This window comes from Malaya genurostris, chromosome 3 (assembly GCF_030247185.1).
Source record: "Malaya genurostris strain Urasoe2022 chromosome 3, Malgen_1.1, whole genome shotgun sequence".
In the NCBI taxonomy this organism is placed as follows: Eukaryota; Metazoa; Arthropoda; class Insecta; order Diptera; family Culicidae; genus Malaya; species Malaya genurostris.
The window spans coordinates 247,190,724-247,206,043 of NC_080572.1; the positions used below are offsets into that span (position 1 = coordinate 247,190,724).

Sequence of the window (15,320 nt, forward strand, 5' to 3'; positions counted from 1 at the left end):
TAAAACATCGGAAAAGAAATTTCACTGGCGTTTTATTTTTCATAATTTTTTTATGTTAATTTTGGAGTTTTTGAAAAAGTTTTTTTTTCAGAATGTTCAGTCGTTTCCCTGTCACTTCTTTTTCGACATTATTTTTCTACCAATAACAGTTTCATACATAATTGAATTTTGAACCTTAATGTACTGGTTCCCATCTATAAAATGTTATATGATTCCTTATACCATATCCTCAAAACATTCAGCATCAACAACAATTCAAAATGGTGAAAAATCCAACAGCTCGCGTAAACTTCAAGTTCACCATTAACGGCAATCAATTGCATCGCACAGAACGGGGTGTAAACAACTGGCTACCAGCGTCGCACATGCAGACCGCAATTTATAGGACGAAGGATTCTGCTGCCCTGCGGTATTAATCCATCCCCTCGTCACTACCAGCTACGGGCCTTGGTGGTGTGTAGTGTGGTGTCCCAGTTTCCCACTTTACTCCACACGTGTAGCATCATCTGATGGCGATGGCTTCACCATTACATCCAATCCTCCACCCTCACCTCCTCCCGACGAGACTTCTTCTCTGACATAGTGAGAAAATCATCTCACCATGGCTGCTCACCAACAAGCGCAACAGGATGACCTAACCCTAGAACCGGTCACAGGATTCTTATCTCGATTTCGGGTACATTCTCACGTGGTTTTCCACTCTCCGTATGATGAATGCAGTGAAATCAAGTTTTCTCCGCTTGATGCAAAAGAAACAGAGAGAGCGGGAGCGGATGAGCGAGCGAGAGAAAATCCACCAACGTGTAGGGAATTTTTTCGTTTCGGGATGGAAAATCTGTTTCAGTGGTGTCAGAATCATTGACGTGTTCGGACTTGACTGCACCGAAGTGGCCCCCCAGAGCGTGTGTGGCTGGACCTTAGTGATCCTTCGCAAACCACTTGTAGTGACCTCTTGCTCACTCGGTTCCGCAAATTACGGTGCCTTCGGCGGGATTGGATGCTGTTTGGAATGGGAACCAAAGTATCACCTGGCTAAGAGCAAGGAGAGGCTCTCTGCGTAGTGTCAGGCCTGCCGTGTTGTTTGTTTGTGGGTCAATCGCAGGCTAGCGGGAGGAAGAGCGGCTACAAGCGTGACTCTAAACAAGAAGAGCGACACGACGGTGTTTGACTCCAAAACCCACCAGGCTATCCTACCAGGATCTGTGCGTGCCTCGAGTGTGTGTACGTCTGCATCAGGGGGTGGCCGTTGGTCGACTTGATAAACGAGGAAAGCACCTGTAGTGAAAGCAGCCGTGAGAAAAAGCAACAAGAGATTCTGTGTGAGCAAACACTTTCGTCATATTGCAAGTGTGGGTGGCGTAGGCTGCTGCTGGAATTGTGGTTGGGATGACATGATGACAATGATACTAGAGAGCCAGAATAGATGAGAAACGAAAGAAAAATAGTTTTTAATTAGAGGAAGAATCAGAGAACAATTGTCGAGTGCTACAGGCAGCAAACAACTGACTGATGAGCTAAGCAAACGACAGGAAATGCTAATCGTAAGGAAGAAGAAGCAGGATTATCTTCTTACTCGATAAAGATTATCCTGTATCTGTGTCTTGCGAATCTGAAGAAATAGTGAGTTGTTTTTCCAGTGTGAGTTTTAATTGGACATTATAATTACGCTCAGCATGCAAACCGAGTGCCAAATTCTACATATACATGTTTAAAAGTGGAACGAAATTATATGGAAATGGCAAAGTGCCTTCGGAATTTTTAATCATCTTCATCCCGGTCACGGGCCAGCAGAAATCGTGTCGTCTTCATAGATCCTGCATGGCCGTTGAATGATGATCAGTGTCTAATTGAAAACTGTTCTCACGATGTGACATGAAAACAATCAATTAGTGAAATATAATTGTTCGAAAATTTCGGAAAAAAAATGAATCTAGTAGCCACAGTGATGTTTCACAACGCGAAAAGCATCCATCGGTGAGGGGTAGTGCCGCTTCTCATTTTCTCACTCTCCCGTGCCTTCCGAGTGATGGAGGATTCTGATGGCAAGGGCCTGCAAACTGCCACTGTGCTATGTAGTCAACCAAGTTCAGCAAAGAACAGTTCGTCTAGAACTTGGAAGATTCATGCAGATCACTGATGTGAAAAGTTTTCGTCTGCCCACGCATTTCAAAAACGTGGCGATGTGGTTTCTTTGTGTGTGCGTAAAGAAATTGGTTGCTTCAATTGAAAAAAAAAAAAGAATGTTTATCCCCGCTGCTGGCTTTCCGCAGAACGAGTGAGATGGCGCCACACTAGCGCCAGGCAGCTGGCAGAGCAGCGGAGATACAAAAACCGTGGTCACGCACGGAAGAGCGAATGTGGCGAGAATCTAACCTATATATTACGAGTTGGTGTGTTGTTGGGGTTAACGTGCAGGAGTGAAACCATCTGCACTGGCAGCGATTGTGATACTCAACAATCAATTGTCAGTAGTGCGATATTCGACTGCGATAAAACTTTCCGATTTTATCTTTGATGTCTTCGATGGCGTAATTTTTCGTTATCATTCTGGGCTCAACGTTATTTTGTCACTCTCATAAAAATTATTTTTGGTGGCAATCTGTTAGTGATATGGTATTATTCTCAAAAGAGAACATTCATGTGGCTCTAATGTCTAAATTGTTTAGTTGCTCTTAACTGTTATGAAAATAGTTAGATAAAATCGTATCTTGTTCATTTATTGCTAATAGCGTTGCATTCATCGCTTATACTAAAACCATTTGTTAAAATGAGATCTGCTAACTCTACAAGATGCATTGTCTCTAACGAAAAATGAAAATTGGTGCATTCGTTTCGAAGAACAGTGCTATACCCTTGGTCGAACTAAATTTGCGTGATATTGCTTCTAAAGACCGAAACGAAACCTCTAACGAAAATAGCATGTCTCACTTTGAGCAATCATATCTCAGGAATGACTCAATATTTGTATATACACGGAACCACCGGCGATCCCAATTAAACCGGAATATTAGTTGGTTTACTGAATTCGATTGCTTGGAGTTTGATACAACTAATCGATTGTCTATTACTAGCAGAAACGATGGTTGAAACAAATAACATTTTATGGTAAAGATTTGAAAGATCACTTAGTCAGGAGTCAGAAATATTTTAGTTGAGGTGGTAGCGCCTAAAAGATCGAAATAAACACCATTTTCACGATTTTTTTTCATTCAAAACTAAATTTTCAGTTTTCATTCAAAACTAATAATGCAACAGTTTTACATGATACAAACCTCAATTCAAACAACATTTTTTAGTTTTTTCTTGGGAAAATTTTGAAAATTAATATTCGAGGATGCGTCTAAGTGTTATCAGAAGTCAAAAAATCCAAGTATCCAAGTTGTAGTTTCTAGACCTCTACGTTTTCATTTGATATTTTTTTATTTTTTAAATTTTCTGTGGTTGTTCAGAGTCAAAACTTCGATTTTCCTCGAAAAAATCCGAGAATTTTGTACCTGTAAATCCTCCCCAAAAGTAAAAAAGTAAAAAACCCTGTTTCAATCTTAGTTTTTATTAGAAATTTATGCAAGATCAGATGAAGTTTTTGACAATCTTTTTCCAGGGCCGGAATTCAGAAACCGTAACAGCTGTAAAAAGTTTTTATCGGCCATCAAGTAGTCAGGCTTACAAGTTTAAATAGTTATAAACTCTGCTTTGAAAATTTCGTTCTTATCTGTGCCGTATATTTTATGACGGTTAGACATTTCGACCAACATATAATACATTCAGTGCAAAACTCATGCATTGTGCATTATACTGAGTTAATGTAACGAAAAGTGATACCAAACGAAAACCTGTGCTCCTGTTACTGCTGTATAAGAAATTCAAGTTGAATGGGTAGTAATAGGGGAAAGGTGGGTAACCGTGCGCGGTACATATTGGTGCGCATCTTATTGTGAGCTCCTGTTAATTTTTACCATTATTTACTTACAATAAGTATTGAGATTTGACAAAATTAACTTTATTCGACTACATTTAAAATTCCCTGTTAATTTTATACCAATACGACAGACGTAAATATGAAATCTGTCATTAGAAAATAGGCTTTATATCTATTTATAACAGAATCACGTTTTTTTTTGCTTTTCGACCCAAACGAAGTTATCATCGAGTATTCCGAGTATTACGGAAAATTCATCGTGCGCATAATTGTGTACCACTGCGCACTATTAGGAACAAAACACGATTATTTTGTGGCTTTCATACTCGCAAGTAACAAAATAAATGTATTCATTCATTTGAGGATATTGAAAAATATGGTTTTATGTTTCCGTAGACGTGTTTACTATTTTGATAAAAGTAATATTTTATTTGTAATTAGCTGACCCGTCGAACTTCGTTTTGCCCAACAATTATTTGTTCAAATTTATGTTTTCTTACATCACAATTGTCAAACGACTAAATGGTTAACGTTTCTCTCCGTTATTTTTCTGATTAACCTACAATTAATGGAATTCGACACACATTCGCTTTAGCCCGAAAAAGAAATATCACCAAAAATTAATGTGAAAATGTGAAATACTTCTGTTAAGCAAAAATTGAGCAAATGTACAGATTATCATCTCATCTTTTGAATCAAAATACTGAACAGAGATCCCTCACTAATGACTTCGACATAAAGGATATAAGGTGCCACGTTTTCTCTTCCAGATGTGATTCTTGCTTTCGGTAATCGATGAAGAAGCTCACTAACCAGAATTTTGTATTGATAAACCTAACAAAATGCTGTAGAGTTTCTCTTCTAGTGTTGTTCATTCGGTAGATTAGGATAGGTTTACAGTTTGTATTTAGTTCAAGTAACTAAAAGTTCGTAAAAAAAAGATTTCTGAAGAGTTTTCTGAACAATCCGTTTTTAAGGAAATACTTATACTTGATTGTTCACGCGACGGAACAAAACAAACTTTGAAGCTGTTACAGCTTTTAAGTAGTGAGAAAGTTTTCTCAGAACTTGTTCTGTACTTTCAAGTTGCCAAAAAGTGCCACGCGTACTTTAGAACTCTAATAAAGTGGGATATTTTTCAGGTACTGTGGAACTTCTGGTTGTTTGGAGAGACGACGCTTAAATTTTAATTTGATATTCATCTTATAAATTTGAACATTCTTCACAGAATATGAAATATAAAATGACGGTCTCGTTCCATTATAGTAATCATCTTGAACATTGATCTAAATGCAACTTATTATGTGCACTTAGTGTAATCTAAATCATTAGAAAGCAAAATGTAGTGAAAATCTCTTAGTTTGACCTTAGCGCTTCTACAGTACAATCTTCTCATTGATTCACTCAAAAATATCCTGATTAGTTGAACTCGCGATGACCAATACTATTCATCTGACTCCATTGAACACAATTCATCAACTGGTAAATAATATTAGAATTTTTTCTCCTGACTGAGCATTCCGTCATTGAGTCATTTGTCGCCAACAGATTCTTTCAACAATCTAGTATCCCTTTTTTTGACGGTCAAACACTTATGCAATTCGTTATGCGCCAAACACCTATCGATTATCTAGCAATTTCAGTGGAAAATTCCATTGTCCATACAAAACAACTTTATGGATTTTTCCCAATTTTCCGGCAAGTTTTTTTTAAGTACGGAGCCCGGTGGGGGTAAAAACTGATCAAACAAAAAAAGAATCATGTAAATATATATATATATATATATATATATATATATATATATATATATATATATATATATATATATATATATATATATATATATATATGTATATATATATATATATATATATATATATATATATATATATATAGATATATATATATATATATATATATATATATATATATATATATATATATATATATATATATATATATATATATATATATATATATATATAACGGGTGATTTTTTAAGAGCTTGAGAACTTTTTTAAACAATAAAACGCATAAAATTTGCAAAATCTCATCGGTTCTTTATTTTAAACGTTAGATTGGTACATGACATTTACTTTTTGAAGATAATTTCATTTAAATGTTGACCGCGGCTGCGTCTTAGGTGGTCCATTCGGAAAGTCCAATTTTGGGCAACTTTTTCGAGCATTTCGGCCGGAATAGCCCGAATTTCTTCGGAAATGTTGTCTTCCAAAGCTGGAATAGTTACTGGCTTATTTCTGTAGACTTTAGACTTGACGTAGCCCCACAAAAAATAGTCTAAAGGCGTCAAATCGCATGATCTTGGTGGCCAACTTACCGGTCCATTTCTTGAGATGAATTGTTCTCCGAAGTTTTCCCTCAAAATGGCCATAGAATCGCGAGCTGTGTGGCATGTAGCGCCATCTTGTTGAAACCACATGTCAACCAAGTTCAGTTCTTCCATTTTTGGCAACAAAAAGTTTGTTAGCATCGAACGATAGCGATCGCCATTCACTGTAACGTTGCGTCCAACAGCATCTTTGAAAAAATACGGTCCAATGATTCCACCAGCGTACAAACCACACCAAACAGTGCATTTTTCGGGATGCATGGGCAGTTCTTGAACGGCTTCTGGTTGCTCTTCACTCCAAATGCGGCAATTTTGCTTATTTACGTAGCCATTCAACCAGAAATGAGCCTCATCGCTGAACAAAATTTGTCGATAAAAAAGCGGATTTTCTGCCAACTTTTCTAGGGCCCATTCACTGAAAATTCGACGTTGTGGCAGATCGTTCGGCTTCATGATGAAATGTCAGAGCATACTGAGCAAATAATAATGCATGAAAATCATAACCTCAAAAAATCTGAGCAAATACTAATGCGTGAAAATCCTAACCTCAAAAAAATCACCTTTTATATATAGATACTTCAAAAAGCTTAGGTGAGCACTAATCGTCACCTTTCCCCTACTTTGCAAGCAGCATAATGAAGCATACTTTGTGATTAGATTTTTAATTTTGTTATTGTTTCAATGTAATTACAGCCGATAAATTCATAAACGTTGTGAGATTTCGTTCTTCCGTACATGCTATACGAAACCGAACAAAGCTCACTGTGTGCTTCGTTCCAAGGCGGTGGTGTTTTATTCTTCCTTACCAGCACGTACCGATGCGTACCGGTTTCGACGTCGTCATTTTGTATGACGATTTGAAAGTTTTGACTCTTCGCCATAGAATTTCGGAACCGGAAGTCGGATCTAGATGAAATTGCACTCTATCTTTTACGAGAACGAAAGCTTTAATTTGAATCAAAGTTTGTGAAAATCGGCTTAACCGTTTTTGAGAAATCGAAGTGAGCTCCGTTTTCGGAATTTTTCGTCACTATTCGGTGCTTTCGGAAACGGAAACCGGGGACAAGTAGCCCTCAAGTAGGTGTATATATTCATCAACTATCACGATCTGCCAGTTAGATGAATTTATCAATTCAAACTTGCACCTCGTTTCGCCATCACTTGTTAAAAAGTACTCATGAAACTGAAAATTTGTCGATTATCGCACTGTAATACCGGAACCGGATATCGGATCCATATCGAGTTTTTGAAGACTTTTTAAAGAATTTCAAGACCTTTAATTTTCATCTTAGTTTGTGAAAATCGGTTAAGAAATTTTCGAAATAATTCAGTTCGCCTTTTCACATACGCATTTTCAAATACTACCTTGTAATATGTAATTGAACCGGAATGAATATAAGTTTGTTAAGATCGGTTAAGCCATCTATGTGAAAAGTGACATTTTTTCCATTTTTTGTGCACATTATCCTATAATTCCGAAACCGGAAATCAGATCGGGATAATATTCAATAGCAGTTTAGTAAGACCTTTCATTGGAATCTGAGTTTGTGAAAATCAATTAATCTATCTTTAAGAAATTTAAATGACATTATTTGTCATATACACGTCATGTATTAGTCTATTACAAATATTAGGGAATAAAAGTAGTCGTGTCTCTGGTCGAGCATGTGTATGTGAATTATTTGATTTTCATTTTTAGAGCCAAGATAACTGACGGACATTCATCTATCAAATCGCTTAGAACATAACAATTGTGTATCTTGAAGTAAACTTGATGATGGATTGTGCATGATAGCTGCACTATTATTCATGGTGTATTTTCATAACATGAAAATATTCCATTTTGCAAAATAATGATTTATTTTACCAAGTTTAAAAATCAGAATTCAATCCGTGTTATTACCATCACAGATTAGGAAGCAATATATGAGCAAATCAGCAATCACCTTCCTATCAATTCGACCTTATGTCCTACTTGGTAGGAAAACTGTGTTTGCACACTCCAATTAATTTTTTTATTGCAAATTGATTGAATTGATGTTTTGTTCTAAATAATTTCGTCACACAAAAAACCTCCGGTATGACAAAGAATATACATGTTTTTTTTCCAAAATTTCGATATTATTCCTTAATGTATTCTCCTTGAAGAGCAATACAATTGTTCCAACGTTGTTTCAACACTTCGACACCACTTTTATGTTATGATATCTCCTTACCTAAAAAACAGCGATTTCATCATTATTCGATGCAAATCTTTTTCCAATAGGCTTCTTTTTTGAAAACCTCAGAACATAGAATAGTTGAGGAGGCCTAAATCTGGGGTACATGGTGGATCATTTCAATTCAATTTCAGTCCGCAATTCACGTTTCAATTAACAGAATTTAGCTACCATTTCTATAGATTATTTTTAATCAGGTACGACAAAATGCGGTACCCACTATGTAAACAGTATTTTTCAAATTCAAGTGTTCGTGTAAAGCTACGAATACACTTCACGATAGTAGCTATCTTCTTTGACTTTACTTTGAAATTTTCCATTAGAATGGAATTATTTTTTCAGACGATTTCCGAAAAAACAGCCACATTTTGATGACCAGAGCGTTGTGCATCATCCGCGTTTGAACGACCACGTAGAAATTCAACATATTAGACAATAATGGTCGATTTGTTTGGAGCAGAACTCGAAAAAAAAGGTTTAATAAGCATTAATCAAACCATGGAACTAGAGTGCAATAATCAGAAAATTTTCAATTTCATTGTTTATCTAAAAACATTGGCAAAAACAAATACAAATCCCATAAAATTAACTTATAATTTCTTCTAGTTTGCAGAACTTATTATTTTGTGCACGGAACGACCGAAATCAGCATTTTCGCGAAAAATTTAGTTGATTTGCTGATTTTAGTTAGTTATTTTTTGAGACAACTAAAAAAATCTTACTTTTGCTGATTTAGATTTTTTATTCTCATTCCCTTAATAATAATAAAATATTTGTTGAAATGACTATTTTTTTTAGTTGAATTCACAAATTAAACGTACTGTCATTTCTTAGCTAAGGCACACTTCATATCCAGTCAACTAATTTTTTAGTTGAATTAAAGAAATATAATGTTGTTTTCAACCAATATGAATGGTTGAATTGGCTTCTGCAATCTGCAGCTATATGGCGCCCTGTCACCGAAACGGTAACACCTTAATGACTACTAGCCACTAGATGGCACACTACTGCCGAAAAAAATTCAGACGCGGTTGTCTTTTCTATATTGGCAGGTATAAATACGATGTTGTGTTGGAGAAAAAGACATAAACGAAACGTAAACATCTTTTTGAATTTTTTTTCTTCTAAATCACTGTTTCTTCATTCTCACTGAAAACTTTGAGCACTCGGAAAACAAAAACCGAATACAAATAGTACACCGGACGGCGCAGCTCGGAAGGTTTGAAGATACAAAAAACCTTCATCACAATTAGAGTGAAACATTCGAAATTCACATCACTGTTCCGCGTAAAAACATTATTACGCACAATCGCTTCAAGTGCGCACAAATTCTGAATAAATACACTTTCCACTAACAGTTTACGTAACACATGCGAAAAACATCTAAACAATTTGCGAGCAGTTTCAACAAGACTGTCCCTTTCAGCTTTTTAATGGATTGTTTTGCTTTGACACTGCTGTCCTTCAGTAATGACGGTGATAGATAAATAGAATCAAAGTTTCTGATTTTAATAACGAAATTAGTTGTCAATGAGAATTTCGTGTTGGATTGAAATATTGCTGGTTTGTGTCCAGAATATTCGCCAACTAAACACATTCTCTAAAAATAAGAGTTTTTTTCAGCACAGTAAATTCTACATTTTAACTAATTTTATAGTTATTTTGGAAATTTTGTTGTTAGAATCAACTAATTCAAAAACAGTAATACGAATTAGGCGCAGAGCTAATTTCGGTCGTTCCGTGTGGGTAAATAAACCTGATTTGGCTCAAAAATCTCCCAATTTTCTGTTACGGAAGCCCCAGTCACGTACCCAGAGAGGCCTCAGACATGTGTTACAGAAATAACAAGACAGTAAACGTAAATAAATGTAATACAATAACAGTTCCAGTGGAAACGTTTAAAGTGTCTGTTAAAAACACCCGTAAAAGGCACACCGAGGATTAGGTACATAAGCAATCATCAGTAATATTATTTTTTATCTTTGGGCCTCTCCCGAAACAAAATCCTAGGTACGGGCCTGGGAAGCACCGAAGGTAGTGAAGAATAACTTTAAAAGTAGAACTTCGATTTCTCAGCGATGCTTGAACCGATTTTCACGAATCGTGATTTAAATTGCTCCTACAGCTCCTATCGTCTCGAAAGCTACTGCGAAATTTCATCCGGATCTGACTTTCGGTTCCGCAATTACAGGGTGATGAATGTCAAAGCTTTTAAACCACCATATAAAATAACGATACAAAACCAGTACGCACCGGTACGAGCTGGCACGGAAGAATCAAACACAACTCGCCTTTACAAACAATGCACACAGCGGACTTTGTTCAATTTTGTACACGTTATAAAGAAAACGAAAACCAACACTTACGCACACTGATTACTTACTCACTTTCCTCAGATATAGTTTATTGATTTTTACAAACTTAGGTTCAAATTAACGGTCTTATGATCCCATACAAAGTTTTAGAATTTCATCCGGATTCAACTTTCGGTTTCGGAATTATAAGGTGAAGAATAAAAAATGTATAGCGTCACTTTAAGCGGCGAAGCGAAAATCGTGAAAAAAGTCTAAACTGGGCTCGACTATTGTTAGTAGACGGCCTATCAAACTTCCCGGCTTCCCGATTCCGGAAGCATCGAAATAGTGTTTAAATACTCCAAAATGGAATTCAGACTATTCTCTTCGAGATGGTTTGGCCGATTTTCGTTAACTTAGGTTTAAGTAGAAGGTCTTATAATCCCAAAAAAATTCCAGAATTTCATCTGAATCCGACCTCCGGTACTGGGTTGAGAGGTGAAAATTGTATTGCGCCGTCTAATGCGACGAAGTGAAAGAGGGAAAAGTTCTTACGTTTGTTGCTGGCCCTACGAACGAACCAACTTCGGCTATTCCGGTCCTCGAAATTAGGTTTCGGAAGTATTGAAAATAGTAGTCAAAAATGCAAAAAATATCTAAAGGATTCATACAGAATCCCTAAATTTATTGTGGATAATACTTCCAGTTCCGGAACTATAGGGTGTTTTGATTCGAAGACTTTGTTAGACTACATCTGAACAAACTTTCCTGTTTCTATTCAATAAAAAGTTGTTTTTAAGAACTCCACAGTAGAGGAGAGTGTTCGGTTACCGGCATCGTTTTATTTTAAGTTCATAACCTCTGACTTAGGGCACATTATGCGGACATTTATACATCAATGGAAAGCTCCAGTCCCTAGCTAACAACTGATTATGAAACTGAGTTGATTCCTTTAATTGAAAAAAATGATTATCAATTTAGAAAGGCGGTAAATTTTGGCCATTTCAAAAAAGGTGTTCGGTTACCGGCATCCCAAAAATTTCACTAAAAATGGAAAAATATAAATAAAGACTGCAGTTATTCAAAGAAAAAACAGATTTTTTTCTTTTTGGAAGCTTTTTGGACAAAAGTCTTCAGTCGCCTTGGCTCTCTTTGTCGATGATTTGGATGGTGACGCTTTGGTGTTGATTTGGCCGGTCTTCCACGTTTTTTCTTATGTCGTTTTCGTTTTTAAATTGCACTACACCGGTGTAGCGAAAGCTGCACTGAAACCGTTCGTTTTTGCCAATTGCACTACACCAGTGCTACACTTTTTCTGCACCGATACCACTGGTGTAGCACTCATCAAAAGTTTGGTGTAGCTCTGTGCAATGGAATCGTTTATTGTAGTCAATGGTTACTGTTTATGTTTTCGTCAGTTTTGTTCGTTTATGCATGCCTCAGTGTAGCACTGCACCGGTGTAGTGCAAATTAAAAACGAAAACGCCATTAGTGTATGAGCAGCTAGATGCTTGACCAAAATTTTGGCTTACTTTGTCTCGACAGCAGCCTGCATATCACTGACAATTTTTCGCGATTTGTCTGAAAAAATGGGGTGCGGTAACCGAAATCGGTATACATTTTGAAAATGACAAAACAAATCTTTCGTCACGAAAAAGGCATCATTACACCACTAGGTGGATTTAAACAGGTTTTTTCATTAAAACAGTATTTTATCTACACCCGAATTTTTTCTCTCGCTATTGTTTATATAATATGACAAGAGTAGCGTCACTGAAAGCAAAATAACTAACACAATACTGAACCGAATGTTATAAAATTTTGACAGACGACATCTATTGTACGCTAGAGGGATTATTAATTAGTGACGTCATTTGTCTGTCGGACGAAGGACTTATTGACCGACGTGTTGGATTGAAACTAGAGTGAATATCAGAGTGACGACAGCTGTTCGTTTGGAATCGTTTCAAGACAATAGGTGATTTATCAAAACAATGTAGAGCTTACGAAACTGTCAACATAGAGGAATAAATTTTGTGAGATGTTGCCAACATTACGGTTGAGATGTCGTCACTCTAATTGAAACGATCACATTTTTGTTTAGCAAGCTATCCCTCATTTCCTGAATTAAATAAACCAAGTGTTCTCGCACATGGAATGAGTTTTGCATTTCTCATATAGAAAGGCTATGCAATCACTGTGAAAATCACCTTTTGAACCGAGGCCCGGAGGGCTGAGTGGCATATTCCATTCGACTCAGCTCGATGAACTGAGCAAATGTCTGTGTGTGTATGCGTGTATGTATGTAACAAAAATAGGCACTCACTTTACTCGGAAACGGCTTAACCGATTTTCACAAACTCAGATTGTAAGGTCTAATCGTGCCATAGCTTGCTATTGAATTTCATTTGGATCCGACTTCCGGTTCCGGAGTTACATGGTAACATGTGAAAATTAGAGAAAACTCAATTTTCTCGGAAACGGCTTAACCGATTTTTACAAACTAAGATTCAAATAAAAGGTCTTACAGACAGAACATCTTATCCGGATCCGACTTCCGGTTCCGAAACTAAAGCGGAAGTGGAACATTACCAATCTCATTAGTATTTTTTCACGAACGATGGTCGAAAACAGGAATAAATCCCATAAAGCTGTCTGATAAATTCTTCTTAGTTGCAGAGCTTGTTAGTTAGTGGGCATAAAAACTTAATTCGGCACTACTGGTCCCCCCTTGTCCTGTTCCGGAAGCACCGAAAGTGTTGATGGAAAAAGGCGGGTGGGTAGTGTCAGAGACAGTGCGGTAAAATTTCATTTTCAACCGAATAATATAAGATGAAAATGAAATTTATGGCCGCTCACCGTCAGCATATCCCTACTAATTCATTTGACTTTTGCTGCCATTTTCAAGTGAAGTTCCCGGAATTCATCGTCAGTTGATTAATCGTACCTAGTCATTTGAAGTTTTGCTGGCTCATTTTCAAGTGCCAAGTAGTCTAGCTCCTTCATTGCCTTCGCTCTTGGTAGTAAGCAAGTTCGAACGAATAGAATTATAAATGGAGTAAAGTATCAAAAATGAAAACTGAAGGAGGAAACAATTAATTTATATGTATTCTGTGATTGATATTTCAGCTATTTGGTTTGTCTTTCATCTATTATCTTGAACCAATTCAGGGGCTGGGGTCCACTAGGAGATTGATAGTACCTATTAGCTCTCTCCGGACTGTACCAGCCTAGATGCCTAGAATCCGGCGGAAAAAAACGAACCAAGAATAGATCCACTGGGTTCCTGCTTCCATGTCGTAAAAGGCGACAATTGCAGGAGTTTCTTTTTCCTTTCAGTTATCAGATATTTTCAATGTTTTACTTCTGATTACTCTATTTTACTAAATCATCTCTATTCAATCTATCAATTTCCGTCTAGCATCGGAGAAAAGTTTCATTAGGAATGATTTCTTCTTCCATGTTATTGATTGTCTTTCGGGATTATAAAATGAATGATAAAAATAAACCATTGCGCAAATCCGTTTATATTACAAAGTTAATAACAGAGATAACATATATCGGTATATTGAATACATAGTAAAAAACACTTGATATTAATATTTCAAACAGTAAATTAATATTTTTCTCGGTAGCCGGCTGCCCAGATCAACTAATATAACCAATTAATAATTTCAATAAATAATTAAAATAATAAAGCGGAAATAATAAAGAATCAAGACGCGCGTGAAAACTGTTGACCTTTGTTTGGTGATTTAAAATGATTTTATAATAACTGTTTAGAATATTTCAATGCAATGAATCAACTTTTTTGTCTAAATCCTATTCGCTCGTTTATTTTGTATCACGTAGTTTCATTTATAAAAACGTGCTTAATCCACCTAGCAGTGAGATGATACCTTTTTTTTATCAATCCGCATGTGTTTTTTTGCATGACTAAAAAAACGCGAAAGGTAGATGCATAAACGAGTGACTGCATACTCGACAGCCGGCTGTCCGGAGTTTTGTCAATTTCGGAGATTGACTGTTTCGTGCATTATATTGCCAGCACAAAGTAACACATAAAACGATAATACTTAAAAACACCCAAACAGCCGGCTACCCAGAGCAATAAACACATGATAACATTATTAAAACATTTACTAACAAAGTATCCTTTCCTGTGATGCATGTGGGAATGCAGAGGATTCCTCGGTTCTTAGTAGCAACATGCATCGAACTAACAATCCTTTCCCTCCCAAGTAGATCTGCATTCGGACGTGGCCGGCGTCGGTATTGATCAGCATGCATGGTTCAATACAGTTTGCACAGTGTGAAACAATGTGTTATTCCCAAACATGTTACTTCAAAAAATCATTTTGCAATCTCAATTGGTCCAGATCAATAACGGAGTAGCAACACACGGGCGGTCTCTAATGCTAATGCTAATAATGCTAATGCTAATGCATCTATTATCTTGAACCAATTCGAATGTTTACATGAACCTCATTTGAAGGCCGCTCTCACACTATTGAAATAGATATTTTGTTACTTCAAGA

General features: G+C 36.5%; 1 protein-coding gene across 7 annotated transcripts in view; it reads left to right on the plus strand.

The window, feature by feature from the left end:
• The first annotated feature begins 858 nt into the window (after positions 1 to 858).
• LOC131434911 (uncharacterized) overlaps positions 859 to 15,320 on the plus strand; it is a 435,240-nt gene continuing 420,778 nt past the window's right edge. For 3 of the 7 annotated variants that reach the window (XM_058602177.1, XM_058602175.1, XM_058602181.1), the window contains exon 1: positions 859 to 2,197. The gene's annotated coding sequence lies outside the window, so the exon portion shown is untranslated. The remainder of the gene's footprint in view (positions 2,198 to 15,320) is intronic. The other 4 variants (XM_058602176.1, XM_058602178.1, XM_058602179.1 and 1 more) reach the window with 2 other exon arrangements.